The following is a 21016-nucleotide window of genomic DNA, read 5'->3' as shown; positions in this document are numbered from 1 at the left end:
TCTCCCCTTTTGGGATAAAAGCCGTCACATATGCTGACGACACCCAAATGATCGTATCATTCTCTCTGGAAGAGGACAAGCTCAAAAATCTCCATGATTGTTTAGAAGGAATTCATGCTTGGATGTCCACCTCAAGGCTCAAGCTCAATGGCTCGAAAACTGAGCTCATGCTGCTGGGAAACAAAATACCTTCTCTTCCCTCTGCCATGTGGCCAGCATGCTTAGGCCCCCTCCCACAACCCAAGACTGAATTAAAAAGTCTGGGTTTTTGGCTTGAACAGGACTTATCCCTGAAAACGCAAGCAAAAAAAACAGCTGGTACATGTGTGGGGCTACTTCGTTCCACCAGAAAGATTCTCCCATTACTTCCGGGACCCTCACAGAAATTGCTCGTCCAAGGTCTAGTCTTATCAAGACTGGACTATTGCAATGCTCTCTTTCTGGCTGCCCCAGAATCTACGATCAACATTCTTCAAAGAACACAGAATGCTGCGGCAAGGATCCTTACAGGGACCTCCCGTAGAGCCTCAGCCAAACCCGCCCTTAAGGCACTACATTGGCTGCCGATCCGCGAAAGGGTCAAATTTAAGGCCCTTTGTACCACTCATAAAGCTATGCAAAATCAAGGGCCCCCAATGCTAAAAGCTATGATCTTCCCATATAGACCCAACAGGCCCCTACGCTCAGCCCAAGGTCATCTGGCCACAGTCCACAGAACCAGAAAAGCCCGAACTGGAGGACGTCGCTTCTCGGTTACAGCGGCTACCACCTGGAACGCTTTGCCATCTCATCTTCGCTCCGAGACCAATCATATGGAATTTCGGAAGCTTCTTAAAACGCATCTCTTCCCGCAATAACTTTCCTCCCTACTTCCGGCTTTCACCCCCAGAGGTTCTGCAATCTCAGCGCTGGGACGCTCACGGGCAGCCATGCGCTATATAAAACCTAAATTTCATTTCATTTCATTTCAATCAGTTGCGATCATGGTGGGCTGCTCAAGAGTGGGTTGAAGAGGAAGATGAGCCATGGCTAGAACAGGCATTGAGAATTGGTCCACTAAAGAAGAAAGTTTCGATCTGGTACTGGGCATATTTGGAGTCAGACGAAAAGAGCCTGTCAGATATCCCAAACATGAGGGAAGAGGGAGAAATCGAGGGAAATCTAAAGGAAGTATGGCAAGAATCCTTCTCCTTTTTTTGAGCAGTGGTGAAACCTGCCTCACTTAAGAGAAATCACCTGTTTACCACACTCAGGGTATATTTGTCTCCAGCCAAGTTCTCAAGAGTAACTGGGAAAGCATTTGGATGTCTGTAGTGTATGTTTTCGTTGGCGGACGATCTCCATATGTTCATGCAGTTATCGGAGATTGCCTCCTTCTAGATATTGGTATGTAACTTCATTAGGGAGGTGATTGGGCAACAGATAGAGGTAAGCCCTCAACTCATATTGCTTGGGCTGCATCCTGAAGTAAGTGTACGAATAAACTCTACTATATCGAAATGTATTTTCTATGTGATCTTGTTGGCGAGACATGAGATATGCAGAGTTTGGAAAACAGAAAATCCACCACTCACAGCTGATTGCCTTAGAAGTATTAAATATATGAGTCAGGTCGATATCGCTTGTGATGCTAAAAGCTTGGAGAAAGTCTGGGCACCGTATGTAAACCGGCAACAATAAATACGTGGGTCCAATGATTAAGCCATTTATGCTGGAGGTCCGGGTACTCCTCCTTATTTCTGAGGCAATGTGTAAAGTATTTGTACCCCAATACACAGTAAAACAGTGAAAACACAACAATTGGCACACACCATGTTAGAAACATAAAGTAAATGATCTTTAGCCAAACCAAACAAGACCAAAATGTCAAAAATCCGACATACACAGCTTGAAATTAAGCATGGGCTGAAAATTCGTTCTGCTTGCGGAATTTGCGGATTTTATCTCGTGAAATCGCGGTAATATCCGCGATTCAGCGGGGATGAATTTTTAGCCAAGCACTTACAGGTCTACAGCAGCAGGTGCAAAAGTTGAAGCTAATTTTTTGTAACCTTTTACAAAAGGGTTACAAAGAAATTAACTTCAACTTGGGCACCTGCTGCTGTAAGCCTGTAGGTGCTTCCTGGCGCCTCTTTGCCTACTTGAAACTATTCTCTGACCCTGCTCTGACCCTTGAAGCAGGGTCAGAGAATAGTTACAAGTAGGCAATGAGGCGCCTGTCACGAATATTAAACCTCAACAGGAAACACTGACAGACATAAAAACAAGCATTTGCAAGGCAATAGGTCTCGCATTAGGAAAGTTTGAGCTATTGGTCTTGTAAATTACCATTTTTTTTAATTATGTGTTGGCTTTGAAAATAGCTAAATTAATAGCTTTGCCATTTACAATGCCAATAGCTATAACTTTCGCAAATGTGACACTTATAGCATTTATAATGCAACATGTTTTGTATTTACGTGACTTAGATGTATTGATATTACAAATTACAATGGCTTTTCATTTTTTTAAATAATTAATACTTAAATAAAAGTGGTTTTAATTTATAATGGCAATAGCTTAAACTTTTGTAAATAACTTTTGTGAAGATTATGTTCAGTATATTTTATTGTGACGAAAATCCAAGAACAGAAGTGAAAAATAACATCTTTTTGTGACATTTGTAATAAAGCTTGAAACATTGAGAGAACATATTTGAACCAGTTGTTGTTGAATAGTTGCGCAGATTGATGCTGGGGTGGTGCTGAGTGGTGCTGTGGTGGTGCTGAGTGGTGCTGTGGTGGTGCTGAGTGATAATGTGGTGGTGCTGAGTGATGCTGTGGTGGTGCTGAGTGATGCTGTGGTGGCGCTGAGTAGTGCTGTTGTGGTGCTGATTGGTGCTGTGGTGGTGCTGAGTGATGCTGTGGTGGTGCTGAGTGGTGCTGTGGTGGTGCTGAGTGATAATGTGGTGGCGCTGAGTGATGCTGTGGTGGCGCTGAGTGATGCTGTGGTGGCGCTGAGTGGTGCTCTGGTGGTGCTGAGTGATGCTGTGGTGGTGCTGAGTGATAATGTGGTGGTGCTGAGTGATGCTGTGGTGGTGCTGAGAGATAATGTGGTGGTGCTGAGTGATGCTGTGGTGGTGCTGAGTGGTGCTGGGGTAGCGTTGAGTGATGATGTGGTGATGCAGAGGGCAGAAAGGCACAAAAAGCAGTCTAACAAAGTGCAGAAGGGCAGAAAAACAAGGTAAAAACGAGTCTAACAGAGGGCAGTAGGGCACAAAAAACAGTCTAACAGAGGACAGAAGGGCAGAAAAACAAGGGACAAATGAGTCTAACAGAGGGCAGAAGGGCACAAAAAACGAGTCTAACAGGTGGCAGAAAGACACAAAAACAAGTCAAACAGAGGGCAGAAGGGCACAAAAAACGAGTCTAACAGAGGGCAGAAGGGCACAAAAACAAGGGAATAACAGAGGGCAGAAGGGCACAAAAAACGAGTCTAACAGAGGGAAGAAGGGCAGAAAAACAAGGGAAAAATGAGTCTAACAGAGGGCAGAAGGGCACAAAAAACGAGTCTAACAGGGGGCAGAAGGGCAGAAAAACAAGGGAAAAACGAGTCTAACAGAGGGCAGAAGGGCAGAAAAACAAGGGAAAAAGGAGTCTAACAGAGGGCAGAAGGGCACAAAAAACGAGTCTAACAGGGGGCAGAATGAATCCCGCCCTGCGTGTTTGTCCACGAAGATGCCACCTTTTTGTGCAATACCTCTACGCAACTGGAGTACTTTCTACTGTCTAAACAGTAAGTGCTCCCTCGTTGGCTAAATGTATAGGGGCAGATTTACAATAACTGGCTCATCCCCAGGGATGCGCCAGTTATTGTGCGCGGCAGCTCCGCCACCCATGGTGCGCCGCATTTACAATGCGGCGCACCATGTGGCAAAAACGGCACAGATGCGTTACGCATCTGTGCCGTAAAAGCAGCGCATTGCTGGAGATGCGTTGCAAGCGCGACGCAGATCCAGCAATGCTGGGGGGCCCTGTCTCCCCAATGCTGCATCAAGCCTTGCGCCTGCTTCAAGCAGGCGCAGGGTTTTATGCAGCATTGGCCTAAAAGTGACTGAGTGAAATCCTATAGATTTTACTCAGCCACTTTTAGGAGGTGTTCCTGCTCAGAAACGCCCTCCCCTGCGCCGGAACGCCTCCTGATGGCACAGGGCTTTACAACGTGATGCATCTCTCTCGGTGTCAGGGTGATGCTTGGTGCACTCCACAAGCGATGCTCTTGGTCTGGGTGCAGGCAGTGGCCTCTGTGATGATGTTGGAGTCGATGCAGGGACAGCATCAGCAGGCATCGGGGCTTGTAATGTGGGCGCGGTTGATGCTGCACTCCCCCAGCGAGAAGTTACTATGGAGGCGGTGTAGGCCGCAGCATCACAGACGGTGTCTGGAATCTTCCTCTTGAGTTTTGCAGCACAACAAACAACTCAAGTGGCTCAGAACTGGAATTGGCACCACCAAACAGGTCAGAACTACCAGCAGTAGAGTTCAAGGATTCTGCAGGTGAAGTCTTTATGTCTCTAAGACTTCTTAACAGGAGGCAAGCTCTACATCAACCTCTTGGGGAATTTTTCTCAAGCAGGATATAGTAAAGTAGAAGTCCAGTTCTTTCCACTGCCCACAGACAGAAGCAAAAACAACAATTAATGGACGGAATGTTGCACAATGGCAAAACATTCACCCACAGTCACAGATCTGGGTTTAATCCATCATTATTTTGCTCACCACACCACCCCAGTTCAGACATGGCCATATGCAAATCAGTCTTGACCCTGTGCCTCATGGGAACAGTCCAACCCGAACTGTCAAGCTATGTCTTCCCTGGACCGGAATCAAGCATCCTAGGACCGGTTTCTGGCCATCAGCCAGGATAGCTTGATTCCAGTGGCATGGAGAGCACAGGACTCACGTCTGAGCATACCCGTCCCACTCGGGGTGACAAATGCAAAAACAACAATTAATGGACGGAATGTTGCACAATGGCAAAACGTTCACCCCCAGCCCAGACGTGGGTCCCGTGCTCACTACGCCACTGGAGTCAAGCTATCCTGGCTGATTAAGGCTGATAGCCAGAAACCGGTCCTAGGATGCTTGATTCTGGTCCAGGGAAGACATGGCTTGGCAGTTCGGCACCAAGCCCGTGAGGACGGAGCTCGGTGCCATAAAGGGGCCCGGAGACCTGGGACCTTGTTGACTGCTCCATTGCTGCAAAGGGAGCCCCTGCAGCTGTACACACGCTGTGGGCTCAATCCCCGCGGAGACCTTCGGGATGCCGCCGGCGATGGGTTGGTGGCTGGGATGGGGCCTGGTAAATTTGCGATAACCCCTCAACCATCTGTGTCCACACCTGTGTCACGTTAAACATCATGAGCATACCAGCGGCTTTCTCCACACTGCAGGAAACCACAGATTAAAGGTGAGGAGCAGCGGGCCCAGTACAAGAATTGTAGTTGCGGACAGCGAGCGACTACCGCACATTCGTGGGCTACCTTTAGATGCGGACGTTCCCCAGCTGGCCTCACCCATTAGCCTAACTAAGCGGTTGTAGGAAGCTGGCTCTGTATATACTATACCAACGTGGGATATAATGTGCACAGAGTCCAGTAGAACCCCTAAGGTAGGCAGAGGTAAAGTTAGATAGCACCTCACTCTCTACTATTTGTGGTAGTGTGGTTGAGCAGTAAGGCAGTGTCAGAGGACAATGTTAAGCATTTGTTATACACACTCAAAGACTGAACTTCAGACCAATTGGTTTTGTATAAAAATATCCTTTTATTTATTTTATTTCCTAGAACCAAGCAGGCCTGGTTCAGGTAAGTGATAAGTACTTTGCAGTAAATATACAGATTATAACACAGTTTGGATTGCAATTGTAAATGTACTTCGATGTGATGTACCCCTCTGGGCGGGTCACCCCACGCACCGCGCACACTCTCTGCGACTGAGCCCAGGTTCCAATCCTGCCGATTGCCGCCACTGCCCGCAGCTGTGCTCCTGGTCTGCTGGAGCGGTAGTTCCTCTGCTGCGCTGCTGTAATCTACGTCGCTTGTGTCAACGTTGCCCCCCGTTGTATTCTCCATCGTTTACTCCCTGCATTGCCCCCAGCTCTAAGTAACTTAGGGGCATATTATCAACGGGGTTTATCTCCGCTTTTTTGGGTTTAAAAGCCAAGAAAGCGGAGATAAAATTATCTCCCTATTACCTAGCTGTCGCTAACACCAGTTAGTGACAGCTAGTAGGATATAGTGACCATCTTGGGCCCCACTTTGCATGTCAGTGATATTTATCACTAATGACATGCAAAGTGGGCGTGCCAAGATCCTAGCGACTGAAAACAGTCGCTAACATCGCTATCTCCTATTACCAACTTTTGGAGATATTCTCGTTAAGCGCGAATATCTCCAAAAGCTAACACCTGCCCTGATCAGTTCTTAGCCATGTTATCCAATGGGAGGTGGATAACATGGCTAAGAGCATTAGCTCGGTAATGCATGAATATCGCTGACTTTTCAGCGATATTCATGCATTGCGGCGATTTTTATCGCATTTGCAGTAAACCTTGGTAATACCAAGGTTTCTTTGCGGTAAAAATCGCCGCAGCTCAGCGGTAAAATTTTGTCTCTAACCAAGCAATAGCGATAATTATCGCTATTGCTTGGTAATATGCCCCTTTGTTTTGTACCTTTTTGTACCTTTTATGCTGTCCGCTTGTTGTGCCCTCTGATTTTCGTTGTTCCCCCTCGTTTGTTCCCCCTCCAGCCCCGTTCGCGTTTCCCGCCCGCTCCCCGCCGCTGCCCCCCCTGTGGCCCCGCCCCCTTCCCTCTCTCTCCCTTCCCATTCGCCGCCCGCTCCCGCCTCCTAGCTGCTCCTCCCTCGCTCCGCCCCCCAACTCTCCTCATATGGCAGAGTGGCAGACGCGCAGCGTTGACGCGCAGCGTTAATGCGCAGCGGGCGCGCCGATTGAGCGCCAAAGGTGTGCCAAAGGTTAGCCCGTCTGCGCCCGTCCGCACCTGGACCGCGCCCAGTGCCAGGACCCCTGGCTCCCGCAGACACCAGCCCACCCGCCGGACCTACGACGCCACCGAACTCTACGCACTCAACGCCGGTTGAATCCCGGGCTGCGATTGAGCCACCCCGAGACTCACCCACGGACCCTTCTGCTGCCACTCCTGCAAGTTCACCTGCATCTGGACCTGCAGTACACCAGCACCGACCAAGCCGAGCACCAGCAGCAACCACCTCAAGTGCATCACGCTCAGCACCCGCTCCATCCACAGACACGCCGTCGAGCTCTGGAACCTGCTCGACACCACAGCCCCAGACGTCGCCTCCCTCACGGAAACCTGGATGAACGCCTCCTCAGCGCCCAACATCGCCATCGCCATCCCGGACGGCTACAAGATCATCCGGAGGGACCGCTTCAACCAGATAGGAGGAGGCATTGCCATCATCCACAGGAACACCATCCGCATCACGACCAACACCGACGACACCCTCGCACCCGCCGAACACCTGCACTTCCAGATCCACATCAACCCCAAGACCACCCTCAGAGCCCCGGGACCACGCACACAATTCAGCGAAGACATCGCCGACTTCATCAGCCCGCACGCCCTCCTCTCCGCTGACTACATCCTCCTCGGGGACCTCAACTTCCACCTGGAGAACAACAACGACCGCAACACCTCTACCCTGCTGGACAACCTCGCCAACCTCGGTCTCAAGCAGCTGGTGACCACCCCCGCCCACTACGCTGGACACACACTCGACCCCGTGTTCTTATCCAGCAAGGACATCACCTTCAGCCACGCCACCGGACTCCACTGGACGGACCACAGATGTGTCCACTTCAGCATCAGAAGGACCACGATCCACCACCACCAGCAACAGGTTGCACGTAGAAGCTGTAACAAGATCACAGCCGACCAGCTCGTGACTTCCCTGAGCATGAACCCTCCCACCAGTGCAACGAACCCAAGCCAGGCGGCCACCAACCTCGCGAAGTGGATCAGCAACTGCGCAGACGACCTCGCCCCTCATAAGACCCCGCCTAGCAGACCCGGCAGCAAGAAAGCCCCATGGTTCACCGACGTACTCAAGAGCTCCAAGAAGAACTGCTGACCCCTCGAGAAAGCCTAGCGCAGAGACCCAACACCAAACAACATGACTGCCCTCAAGCTCGCTACCCGAAAACACCACCAACTGATCCACGCCACCAAGAAAACTGCATTCAAGGAACGACTGGACAACAACGCACATAACAGCAAAGAACTCTTCAACATCGTTAAAGAGCTCTCCAACCCCAACGCCGGAAACAACAACATCACCCCTTCACAAGACCTCTGCAACTCCCTCGCCTCCTACTTCCACAACAAGATCGCGGACATACACAACAGCTTCAGCACTCAACCGACGCACGCCACGACTGAACCACCGCCCCCCACCACCACCCTCCGCGCCTGGACCCCGATCAGCACCGAAGACACAGTCCGCACGATGAACTCCATCCACTCCGGATCTCCGACCGACCCCTGCCCTCACCACGTCTTCAATAAGGCCGACGCTGTCATCGCACCCCACCTGCGGGACATCATCAACACCTCCTTCGACACTGCTACCTTCCCGGAGAGCTGGAAGCACGCCGAACTCGGCGCTCTACTAAAGAAGCCATCAGCCGACCCCACCGACCTCAAGAACTACCGCCCCATCTCGCTGCTCCCGTTTCCTGCAAAAGTCATCGAGAAGACCGTCAACAAGCAGCTGGCCGCCTTCCTCGAGACAAACGGATCCCTCGACCTCTCGCAGTCTGGCTTCCTGGCCAACCACAGCACCGAGACCGCCCTGATCGCAGCCACCGATGACATCCGAGCCCTGCTCGACAACGGAGAAACAGCGGCCCTCATCCTCCTAGACCTCTCCGCGGCCTTCGACACTGTCTGCCACTGTACCCTAGTGCAGCGCCTCAGCAACGTCGGAATCCAGGAGAAGGCACTGGAATGGATCATCTCGTTCCTCGCCGGAAGGACACAGAAAGTCCGCCTCCCCCGTTCAGATCAGAAGCCACCGAAGTCATCTGCCGCGTTCCTCAAGGCTCCTCGCTCAGCCCAACCCTCTTCAACGTCTACATGAGCCCCCTCGCAGCCATCGCACGCCAACACAACCTCAATGTCATCTCCTACGCCGACGACAGCCAGCTGATCCTCTCCCTCACCAATGACCCCACCACCGCAAGAGCCAACCTACACGAAGGGATGACAGACGTAGCCAAGTGGATGATGAACAGCCGCCTGAAACTGAACTTGGACAAGACGGAAGTCCTCATCCTGGGACCTTCACCCTCTGCCTGGGACGACTCCTGGTGGCCCCCAAGCCCTGGGCAGCACACCCAAACCAACAGACCACGCACGCAACCTGGGCTTCATCCTGGACTCCTCCCTCTCCATGACCAGACAAGTCAACGCCGTCTCCTCGTCGTGCTTCAACATCCTGTGCATGCTACGTAAGATCTTCCGGTGGATCCCCACTGAGACCAGGAAGACGGTCACCCAGGCCCTCGTCACCAGCCGTCTGGACTACGGCAACTCCCTTCAAGCCAGAACCACCGGCAAACTCCAGAAGAGACTCCAGCGGATTCATAACGCCTCAGCACGACTCATCCTGGACATCCCCCGTCGCAGCCACATCTCCGGACACCTGAGAGACCTGCACTGGCTCCCGGTCAACAAGAGAATCACCGTCCGTCTCCTCACCTACGCACACAAAGCCCTACACAACCAAGGCCCAGGATACCTCAACAGCCGCCTCAACTTCAACGCTCCCACACGCCAGCTTCGATCGACCGGCCACGCCCTCGCTGCCGTCCCCCGCATCCGAAGAGACACCACAGGAGGAAGGTCCTTCTCCTACCTGGCCGACAAGACTTGGAACTCCCTCCCGACCCACCTCTGCCTGACCCAGGACCACCTTGCCTTCAGGAAGCAGCTCAAGACCTGGCTGTTAGAGCAGTAGCGGACCCCCCCTCCCCTAGCGCCTTGAGACCCTCCGGGTGAGTAGTGCGCTATATAAATGCTTTGATTGATTGATTGATTGATTGATTGATTGATTGATTGATTGATAGTATTGTTTCAGAGAAATGCAATGCTTTGTAAATACAGTACATAGACTTGAACAGGCTTTTCAGTAAAATACAAGGTAAGTTACTTTTTGGATTACTTTTCTTACACAGAGTAGTATACCTAGACACTACTCTGGGACATTTCCTGTAAACAGGTAAGTAAATTAGTTTTTGTTAAACAGTACAATCTTAACGAATTTCTTTAGGTTTTCAAACTCCACACTTAGAAACTTTTCCAAGAAAAACAGTCAATGTTCTCCTATAGAGCAAAATAGTGTTATCAGTTTTAAAGGAAGTATTTGGCAGTGGGAGTTGAGGCTCTGAGGGTAAACTCAGGAGTCCCCCAGGGTCAACGATGCATTCTGGTTACACACTCACCAGCACCAGGGTGGCCGGATGCAGAGTGCTGAGGCCAAACGTTAATCAATGAGGGATAGGGGGCCTCCGGTTGGGGACTGCTGACTAGCAGGCCACTTGGTTGTGGGAGCCAAGCTCCTGGTGTTAGACTCAGGGCAAAGGGGGGTACGGTTTAGCACACAAAGTACACCGGCAGCTGCAGAGGAGCAGCTGGGTGCAGGGTGCTGTTTTGGCGTTGGGTGCCCTGTTGTTTTCAATGGGGATTTTCGTTTTTGATTTTTAGCAGCAGGCTCGGTCCAGGATGAATTCCGGGAGGAACCAACAGCTGAGCAGGTAAGATTGAGGGCTCGGGACGTAGGTGCACCTTGGGGTCTTTTCTCCAGGGTGCAGGGTGGCTGGATGCAGGGGTGTCTTTCGTGGTCGGATTTAACCATACAGGGCCACTCGCGGTTGGGGGGGTTCTCCGTGCAGAGACTGCAGGTGATGTCAGAGAGTCCTAGAGGGGTCAACCCACAGTGGACTCAGCCTCTGGAGCACTGGCGGACCTCGCTGGGACCAGTTGGTCACTCGAACTCGGCCCGTAGGCGACGGGTGCAGTGGTAGTTCCAGGCATCGAGTTTCTTTGTCCTCAGCAGGCTCAGAGTCTGTTTTCGGAGTTTCTTTTGAACAGGAGATACTGCATTTGTTGAAGGCAGTTAGTCCTCCCAGGGGTTCTGGAGGTTTCTGGTTGCAGGACTAGACGATTTTTGGTACAGGATCTCCGGAAACTGCAGACCGGCGGGTAGGGCTGGGGCCAAGTTCTCTGCAGTCTCCTCTGCTGGGCGTCTTCTTTCATAATTTTTCTTCGTAGGTTGCGGGAATCTGCATTCTTGGTTCAGGGCTGCCCCCTAAAGACTGTATTTCAGGGGCTTTTAGTTTTCTTGGGGCCAGTAGCCAATGGGCCACTGACCTTAGGGTGACTACACCATGCAATCTGCAAGATGCAAAAACAACAGTTGATGGACAGAATGTAGAACAATGTCATACATTCACCCCAGTACAGAGATCTGGGCCTCAATCCATCGTTTTTTTGCTCACCATGCCATTCCAGTTTGAAACTAGCCATATGCAAATCAGTCTTGACCCTGTGCCCCATGGGAAGAGCCATCCCTGTTAGAAATGGGATTTCCGGTTGGCTGAGGCTTGCGCCAAAGCCAGGCAGAAACCACCACTCTAGTCAGGGCAAGGGAGTTACACGCCAAAGATAACCCCTGCTCACCCCATAGGTAACGTGACGCGACGCGAGCAGCAAGGCTAATCTCGGAGGCAATATAGGTGAAGTGTTTACGCCCGCACCCAGCAACAACACCCAAGGCCCACCACAAAGGAAACTCCACACAAGGTTATATATAAAAAATAGCCTTTGTATTATACCAAACACATTAGATAAAAACACACACTTTACAATGTGCCAACAGGCACAGGCAGAATTTACAGGGGATTATGTACATGGGGCAGGGCAACGTGGGCCACTGTCAGGAATAAACACTTTTAGAACTAGAACTTGGTAGAATTAGCACTTTGTAGAAATAGCACTTTAGAACATATAATAACTGTAGCACCAAATAGCAAATGTAGCACACAACCAGTAACCACTGGTAACAGGTAAGTACCACCTACTCAACCCTAACCACCTTAGGAAAATATTGTGCAGAGAACCATGAACTCACTAGTATAACTATACTAGGAAAAACAACCTCCTAAGCATCACAGTACATTCAGAGGTATAGGCACAAAGACATTACACATGATGCAGCAATGACATTAGGCAGATATCACATTTGCGCAAAAGGATCACATAGGGCATGACACGTACCCCCACAAGGGTACAACAACAGAACTGTCCCCATGCCACTTTGGCCTCTCTGTGGCTGAAATGCCCTGTGTCCAGAAAGTCAGGGCAGGCTGCGCAGGCAGCCAAAGAAGATGCACCAGGGGCCTAAATGAAGCAGTTGCCCACAAAGTGCTGGGCAACTGGTGGACTGAGCATGGCACCAGCGTGCCTCCTGGCTCTCCTGTGGGGCTCTGAACAAGCAATGGGGCCCAAGAGCACGTGGGAGCCTGGAAGCCTCGTGGGCTTTGCAACCAAACAACTGGGCCCTTAGGAGCCTCGTGGGCTCGGAATACACTGTGCCCCCTTTGCGCCTCGTGGGCTCTGATCAATTAAATGTCCCCAAAACTGGTGGAGCCTCTCAGGGCTCGAATTACACAATGCCCCTGAACATTGGAGTCCCCCCTCTGGGGTCTCAAAATCCACAAATGCCCCCATTGGTGTCCCGTTCTGGGACTGCTAAAATAATGGCCCCCCAATAACATTGGAGCGGCCCGCTGCCAAGTGGGGCCGTTCTGTGGAGAGGCACCGGCAGGGTGCGGGACCTCACTCTATCCCCCCAGCCGGCTTTCACTCACCGGCTTCCTTGTGACTCCTGTCTAGCGGCGGCAGGGAAAAGCGGCGCACAGGGCTCTCCTCTCTGTGGGACCTCGCTGGCGGCGGCGGGATTGTTCTCCCTCTTCACACGGGGGACCGGCGATGTGCGGCACGGCTTCTCGACCCGCTTCCCGGGTCTCTTTCTCCTTTGGGCAGGGTGGGGCACCAGCAGGCAGTCCGGGGCTCTCCCTCTCTCTCGGGAGCCCTGGGGATGATGCAGCTATCTCCTTCCGGGTCACAGGAGCGTGGGGTGGGCTCCCGCCCGCTTCCTGTTGTGACCCTGCACTTCCGGGTCACCGCAGGCAGAGCGGCGGCCCTCCTTACTTTCCCTTTGCGGCGGTGGAAATTTGGTCTCCAATAAGGGGTAGGCTCCCTTGAGGCATAAAACGCAGGGTGGGCACCTGCTCGTAATTATAAAAATGACACAAAGACGCAGGGTGGGCACCTGCGCAACTAGGGTGAAGGTAAAACCAGATGCAACTGGTTTTGGAGCACTTTGTTGTGCTCAGCCACCCTTTCCATTCACTGGCCGGGCTAGGGGCATTAGACGCACCACAGGAGGCGGAGCCAGCATTGTGTGGGGAAAGCCCAGCCCTATTCAGGTCCCAGGTGTACTCCTCCCTCACATCACTCATGTAGATCTCTCCACTCTCCACCGGGGCAGACCCACCATGACTCATGGAGCCAGGGAAAACCAGCCAGTCACAGCCAATCACAAGCCAGACAGCCTATTTAGCTTTTATATACTGACAGGCCAACTTCTAGAAGTGGCACTTCCACACTAGGTACATTAACGCCACACACATCATTGCGCAGCATTTATTCACACAAGTCCGCACATACCAAACTCGCACCTGCACTCCTCAAGCATCAGGAACTAACATGGACACATACATTCCCTATGCATTCCTATGGGAGGGCAGGCCAGTCTCACCACACGCACTCAGAGTGCACATGCACTTTCCACTGGGACACAGTGAAAGTGCGCGAAGCCAAAATTCACTAGCACCAAGTTACATATTGTCGCAGGGATTCCGTTCTCATACAGAACTGTGCATAGAGACTTGGAACCTCAGTGAATTAGGGTGTGCCAAAACTCACCTTAGTACCCAAAAACCCCTACCAGTCTAGCTACAGAGTCTCATTGGTTATCACAAACTCCCAACACTGTTTCGTTATACAATCATTCAAATCCAGAACAAGGAGTAAAAGAGGACACGTGTATATTTGAAATATTTATTCACTAACGCAGTGTTCTCAAACACAGTATCTTAGCTAGTACAAACAAACATATTATAAGAAACAAAGTAATCAGCATAGTCACTAGTCCATAGAACACAAACGGTGAAAGCATGGTATCATGCTAAAACGAATAGGGTTTAATAACACCTAATTCTCACCCTCCCTAGCTAGTATATTATATTATATCTATGACGGTCTCTTTGGGTTTTAGCAGGGCGGCCCCATACCTCAAGATCCTAGTGGTAAGGGATCACATCATCTGCCACCAGCTCTGTGCATGCGAAGCACCATCAAGTGTGTTTGTATGCTCTTGTGCAAAGCAATATAAAACGCGCCTAAAGCCAGAACTTGGCCGCAGCTGTATATATATTATGTCTAGGAACGTGCGAAGATCAGACCTCACAATAACCACTGTGTTGAGATATCCTTGAAGGTTTCTGCACTCACTGTACAGACACAGCTCGTCAAGCAAGGCTAATATCAGAGTAACAACATATTATTCTCGCATGAATCAAAACGTTCTACTAGGCTCAAAGCTAAAGCAACAGTTATGTGTCGTGTGCAGAAGCAGCAGAAAGGAAAAATGTCGTTTAAACTCCTGATAAGCTCATGCTAACTTAACACAGCAAACAGGCAATGTATATATACATGACACCCTCCCTTGATCCGAGCACGGATAAGATAAGATAAGATAAGGGACTTTATTTTGAAATGCAGAGTTCAATGAAGTAGTCAGTTCAAATTCGAGTAGGTGAAGAAAAATAATTTAGTCTGCCAAAAAATCCAAAATCTCACCACCATGACAATTTAATGTCCACTGTTATTAAAGCCAATAGGTCTGTTATAAAAAAATTGTCCATCATAATTTGGAAAAAAATTTGAGAGGGAGAAGAAAAAAAATGCTTCATGATATCAAAGGCCTTAATAGGAGTCAGCCTAACACTGAGTATGCAAAATAAGCAGCAACAACTTCCAAAAGGAAGTCACTGTTATCACCCGAAAATACCTCAGCCATCCAATTAAATAGTGAGAAAGAACATACATGCTCTTCAATTAGCGGAGCCTCTAGTATCATCAGAGGACAACTCGGTGGGTTCTCAATGAAGCTGTGTGCCAAGAAATCTTGCGCCGCTGCGAATATATTCCAACGACCCAGTACTCCATGCATCGCTGCAAAAGGCCATAATCCCTCCGTCAGAACAAAGCAATTCATGAGTAACTAAGGGACTCATGAGATGATTAAAATCCACTTCAGGAGACACCATATTGCAGAGACACAAATCCAGGGCCCAGTCGAAATCGCAGCTCAGGCAATGAAAGACAGGCTGGACACAGGTGAAATAGAAAAATCGAAACGATAATCCATATGCTGCACTTAAGGTGGCGAGTGGCAGCGTACCTTAGTATTCAAGCATCCTGTAGCGAAACAGTGCTAACTGCGACTGCTCGTCTACGAACACAGGATGGGCATCCATTTTGAATAAAACAAAATAGCACCAAAAAGCCAGCATCCAGCGCCAGTAAACCCGAAAATCCACCAAATAGGCTGGAAAAGATCGAATGGAAGAACGCAGGAATGACTCCAAATATTTTTTGAAAAGAAGTCACAAGACCACTGCCCACAACTTTAAAAAAATGAGCCAGCCCCGAAGTGGAGGACGCCTTATATTTATTTATTTATTTAATTTCTTGTATAGCGCAAGAATCGACCCCGATCGGGGTATCTCCGAGCTTTGCTCGCTAAGATGGTAAGAAACAAGGGCATTACAGATGAGCTGAGGTTACAATGGTGGAACTACAGTTAGTTATTCCTCTACGAACAAGTTGGTTTTTAGCCTTTTTCTAAAGGATAGGTGATTTGTGATCTGTCTGAGGCTGAGGGGCAGATTGTTCCACAAGGTCGGCCCCACTAGGGAGAGGGCTCGGCCGCCTTGTCTGGTCTTTTTGATAAGAGGGGGTTTTAACAGAAGTTGATTGCTTGACCGCAGATCGCGGTCCGGTTTGTAAAGCTGTAGTTTTTGGGTTAAGTAATTGGGGCCGTTTCCAAACAGGCACTTATGGACAGTACAGCAGATTTTGAATTTGACACGTTGGCGTATTGGGAGCCAGTGAAGTTCTCTCAGCAGGGGTCTAGAAGGTGTTCTTGTGGGAGCGTTCAGAATCAGTTTGGCCGCCGTGTTCTGAACCACCTGTAGTCGATTAATGGCATCCTCGTTAGCTAGTATCAGGAGCCCGTTACAATAGTCTAATCGACTTATTACCAGGGCCTGTACAAGGGTCTTTCTGTAGGTGTCTGGTAAGAGAAGGAAAACTCATCTGAGCAGGCCAATGGTGCGGAAACAAGCTCCAGCAATCACGTTTGCGTGTTCCTTTAGGGTTAGATTTTGGTCCAGTTTCACACCCAGATTTTTGACAGTCAGTATTGGGGAGGGTACTGGTCCTAAGTCCAGAGGCCACCAGTCGGGAGACCAGAGTATGGTAGCTTTCCCAAAGAGCATTACCTCTGTCTTCCCGACTGGAGGCAGTTGGAACCATCCAATTTGAAACAGCCCTCATGCCTTCAGCAAAGTTTTCCCTAACATTAGAGTTAAGGGCATGGAAAGGGTAGAGGAGTTGAGTGTCGTCGGCGTAGGACACTGGTGTGAATCCATACTTCCTCACAATCTCAGCAAGGGGGGCCACATACACATTAAATAATGTGGGGCTTAGGCATGAGCCCTGTGGCACCCCCTTCGTGAGCGCCCTGGAAATGGAACGGTAGGGGCCCAGGCTGACAGATTGTGAGCATCCGGAGAGGAAACTTTCCAACCATGCAAGGGCTTGACCTCCAATGCGCACTCCCTGCAGCCGGCTCAGCAGGATTTTATGGGACACAGTATCAAAAGCGGCCGACAGGTCTCCTGTGACACCTTGATGTTATCGGTCACGGAGAGGAGTGCTGATTCGGTGCTGTAGTTGGGCCTGAACCCAGATTGAGATTGGTCCAGGCCCCCTGTCGCCTCTATGAAACTGGAAATCTGGGTGTTAACACATTTCTCAGCCAGCTTGCTCAGGAGGGGCAGAAGAGAGATGGGGCGGAGGTTGGAGAGTTCCGTCCAAGTAGAGGTGGTGTTTTTGCGTATAGGATTCACTACTGCCTCTTTCCACTGCTGAGGGAGTTTACCTTCTTTAAAGGAGAGGTTGAGGATTTTTCGGATGATTGGGCATAGTATTCTGCTCAGGTTGTTTGTCAGTCTGGCAGGGAGAAGATCGTGGGGAGAGCCAGATTTCATGTTGCTCAATAATGATAGAATATCACTCTCAGTGGCTTCTGGGATGTCAATGAAGGTCTCTGTGGTTTTTTTTGCATGAGGTACTAGGGTCTTCCGTGTTATTGGGGTGTTTGGCCAGGATTTTATTGTAGATAGTGTCGATCTTGTCCTCGAAAAATTGAGAAATGTTGTTACACAACTCTTGAGAGAAAGTGTTGGGGCTTTCACAAGCCGAGGGATTGGTAAAGGTTTTGAGGATTTTGTATAATTCTCTAGTTGAGTTGCCGGCTTCATTGAGCTGAGATATTAAGCAGGTTTTTCTTGCCTTTTTAATGTTTTATAATAGGTAGATATTGCCTGCATGTAAAGTTCCTTACTGGCGAGAGAATGATTCTTTCTCCATAGTTTTTCCAGCTTTCTGCATTTTTGTTTCTCTATTTTTAGTGTTTCAGTGTACCATGTCTCTTTTTTGGTTGTCGAGGATTGTTTGACTAGCTTTTGTGGGGCTAAAAGGTTTATGGCATCCAGAAGAGTATTATTAAGTTTGGATAGAGCCGACTCAGTGTTGTCAGAGTCAGAGATAATAGGCTCTCTCCAGACTTGCTCAAAAGAGTCTGGGGTAATTTTATGCCATGATCTCCGTTTGATGCTCAGAGTAGTAGGTGGATCAGAAGGTTTGGCTAGTTGTAAAAAGGAGAATTCCAGCATGCTATGATCGGACCAGTTTATGGATTTGGGCGGGTGGCATTGTATTGAGGGATGGTTGGTAAATATTAAATCCAGAGTGTGGCCTTTCGTATGGGTGGGGCCACAGTTTCGTAGATGGAGACCTAGAAGGGCAAGGTCGGCTAGGAGGAGTTTAGTGTCAGAATCTACTGCTACGTCTGCATGAAAATTAAAATCTCCAAGTAAGATAACATTTTCTTTGGCCCTCATGTGTGGGGCTAGTATTTCGGTTAAGGCTAGTGAGAAGCCAGCATTGGGGCCCGGGGACCGGTATACTAGAGCACCTCTCCAGTGGTCCTTAGTGCTAGTGTTTATTTTAAAAATCATTATTTCCATAGAAGGCAAAATAGTTTGTTCTAACACTGTAATATGGAGCTTTTCTTTGTAAATTGTATGAATCAGCTCACCGAAATGTAAAGGCAGGTCAATATTTAATAAAGCATGCACTTCTGTGCGGGTGTTAGCTACGTGAAGGACAAATGTTTCACAAGCAGATGTCAGGGCAACTTCTTTTTGTGACAATAAGGCTCTTATTTGACTCATCTTATTGAACTCTGCCTTCAAGGTCGGAACCCTCGGCGAGATGGAAACATCCAAGTTCCCATGCGTGGGTGGATACAACACATTTTTACAGCAAACCACACGCTCACTGACTGTAACTACATAAGCTATGCCTTTTAATAACCCAGATCTTTTGACTGGGTGTGAGTATTTGATTGATTCAGATGCTCCGTCCATCACCACCCCCTTTTGTACCGCTTTTAATAACCCACAGCAATCTTCATTATTTAAAAGTAAATAACTACCGTTAGCGAATAAAGTAAAAGTGGGGACAATTGCGGGTTCGGGTGTACCTTTTAAAACACATGCTAAATTAGGCCGTTCCTGATTACAAGAGCCATGCGATTGTATGTGTCTACACATTAATGAGTGATATGGTGTTTCCGTGCACTCCTCCCCTTTCAGATAAACTTCTTTTCTGTCCCTAAGGCATCTGTAAGTGAAAGGACCAGGCTTCATGTAAATAGGAGCTACCAAGAGGCTCGTACCTACTAATGGCAAAATATTTCATGCAAGTTGTAAACTGGAAAAGCGCAAATGGTAAAGTTATTAACCCGTGGATAAGCCACGTAGCAGTAGTGGGCTCTGCCACTGAAAATGGTAAAGACTCCAATCGTTCAATGTGTAACTTGGAAAAAGAAGCATCTCCCATTGAAAGCAAACGTTGTTTCTCAGTCAAATTAAAAGGGGCAAATAGAGATGAGACATTAATGTAATTCCAAGTAACTTTTCCGGTTTTCAGTGTCTGCAGGGTCCATGCAAACTGCATAATAGAACGCAATTGATTTTGACCATGGTACAAAACAGACACTTCATCCTGTACAATTCCAACGACAGATGACACAATATTATCCAATGTGTAAATGCGGGAGGAAAGTGTATTAATGCTGTTATCCACTACTGCAAGCATTTTCTCTAAATTAGCTTTATCAAAAGCCCTGAGGCGGGTAGCCGCTTCAATCTGTGATGTTTTCCAGAGTTCATTATAAACAGCATATATCCATCTTCTAGACCTACCTCTAGCCGGGCCTTTTATGAAGTCATTCAAATCAACCTCGTCAGATAGTTTAGACAAATGCAGTTTGACTGACGCCAATGTAGAGTATTTGAGCCAATTCTGACACAATTTGCCTACTGAATAAGTGGTTACAGAATGGTCATGCTCAAAACGGGGATCTACCCTGACCTGTGTAAAACCATCAGCTAGACCCAAAAAACGATGCTGGCACGAATCTGCATTTCTGTGCCACATCAACCAACCCTTGGGATTCACACTGGATATGTTAAAGGATGAATTTAGCAATAGGGTTTGCAACTCTCTAATCGAAAATTTTGTTGAATTTTCCCAACCTGAATATTCTTCCAAATCAGGGAAGGAAGGAGTATTTAATTTTTTAGAAGTGGCCAAGCCAAAGCATGTTGTCTGTGAGATGGAAGCAATTCAAAAACAACATATGATTTGGGATGAGACATGCACGGTGCAAAGCCTCAGTGCCTTGTACCTGCCAACTTTTAGAACCCCAAACTGATTTAAGGTAAATTTTTTCCTTCCACATCTCGTAGCCTCCAACAGCTAGCTGGTCTAAAAAGGACTTCGAGTACAATAACTTAGTATCGGTAAGTTTAACTTTGGACATGGATTTTTCTGTCATTCTGAAATAAAACGAAGCAGGATTGGACTGGTTAAAGTCAGTGAAATAAGTGTACTTTTTCAAAAATGTATTAGAGCTGCCTCTTAAAGGAGCTGGGCAATGCTCCCACTGTGTATAGTTTACAGTACTCCTCCTGTAATTAGTTTTATGTAGGTACTGAATGCCAAAATGTCGGAAGCAAAACAAATCACCATAATTAGCAGATTCTAAATATAAATCTTCAGCATCAAAAGCAGCATAATATTTCAAATCAGCAAACAAAGCCTCTATGGCCTGAACATCCCAATCATCAGAACATATGTTTTGTTTAACCACATCCCCCATGTTAATTCTAAGCACATCACGAACATTAATAACTTCAGTCAGGCCATGGATTTGAAATTTAACAGCATCCCAGACTATTCCATCCAGGACATGCCACGCAGTGATGTTGACAAAAGCCAAGTCTCTCTTCAATCTGTGTGCAGAATGTGATGAGGAATGGGGAGCCAATGTTCCATTTAGATGTCGAATGCATGTTCTCTCCTCGACCTAGTGTCCATTAATGAATCGGAAAAAATAAAACACAAAACCAATTGACATAAAAAGCGAAAAAAGCCCTAACCAAATGTAAG

The sequence above is a fragment of the Lissotriton vulgaris genome, chromosome 3_1 (genome assembly GCF_964263255.1).
Source record: "Lissotriton vulgaris chromosome 3_1, aLisVul1.2, whole genome shotgun sequence".
In the NCBI taxonomy this organism is placed as follows: domain Eukaryota; kingdom Metazoa; phylum Chordata; class Amphibia; order Caudata; family Salamandridae; genus Lissotriton; species Lissotriton vulgaris.
The sequence above is the reverse complement of the archived record's forward strand: the minus strand, read 5'-3'. Positions refer to the sequence as shown.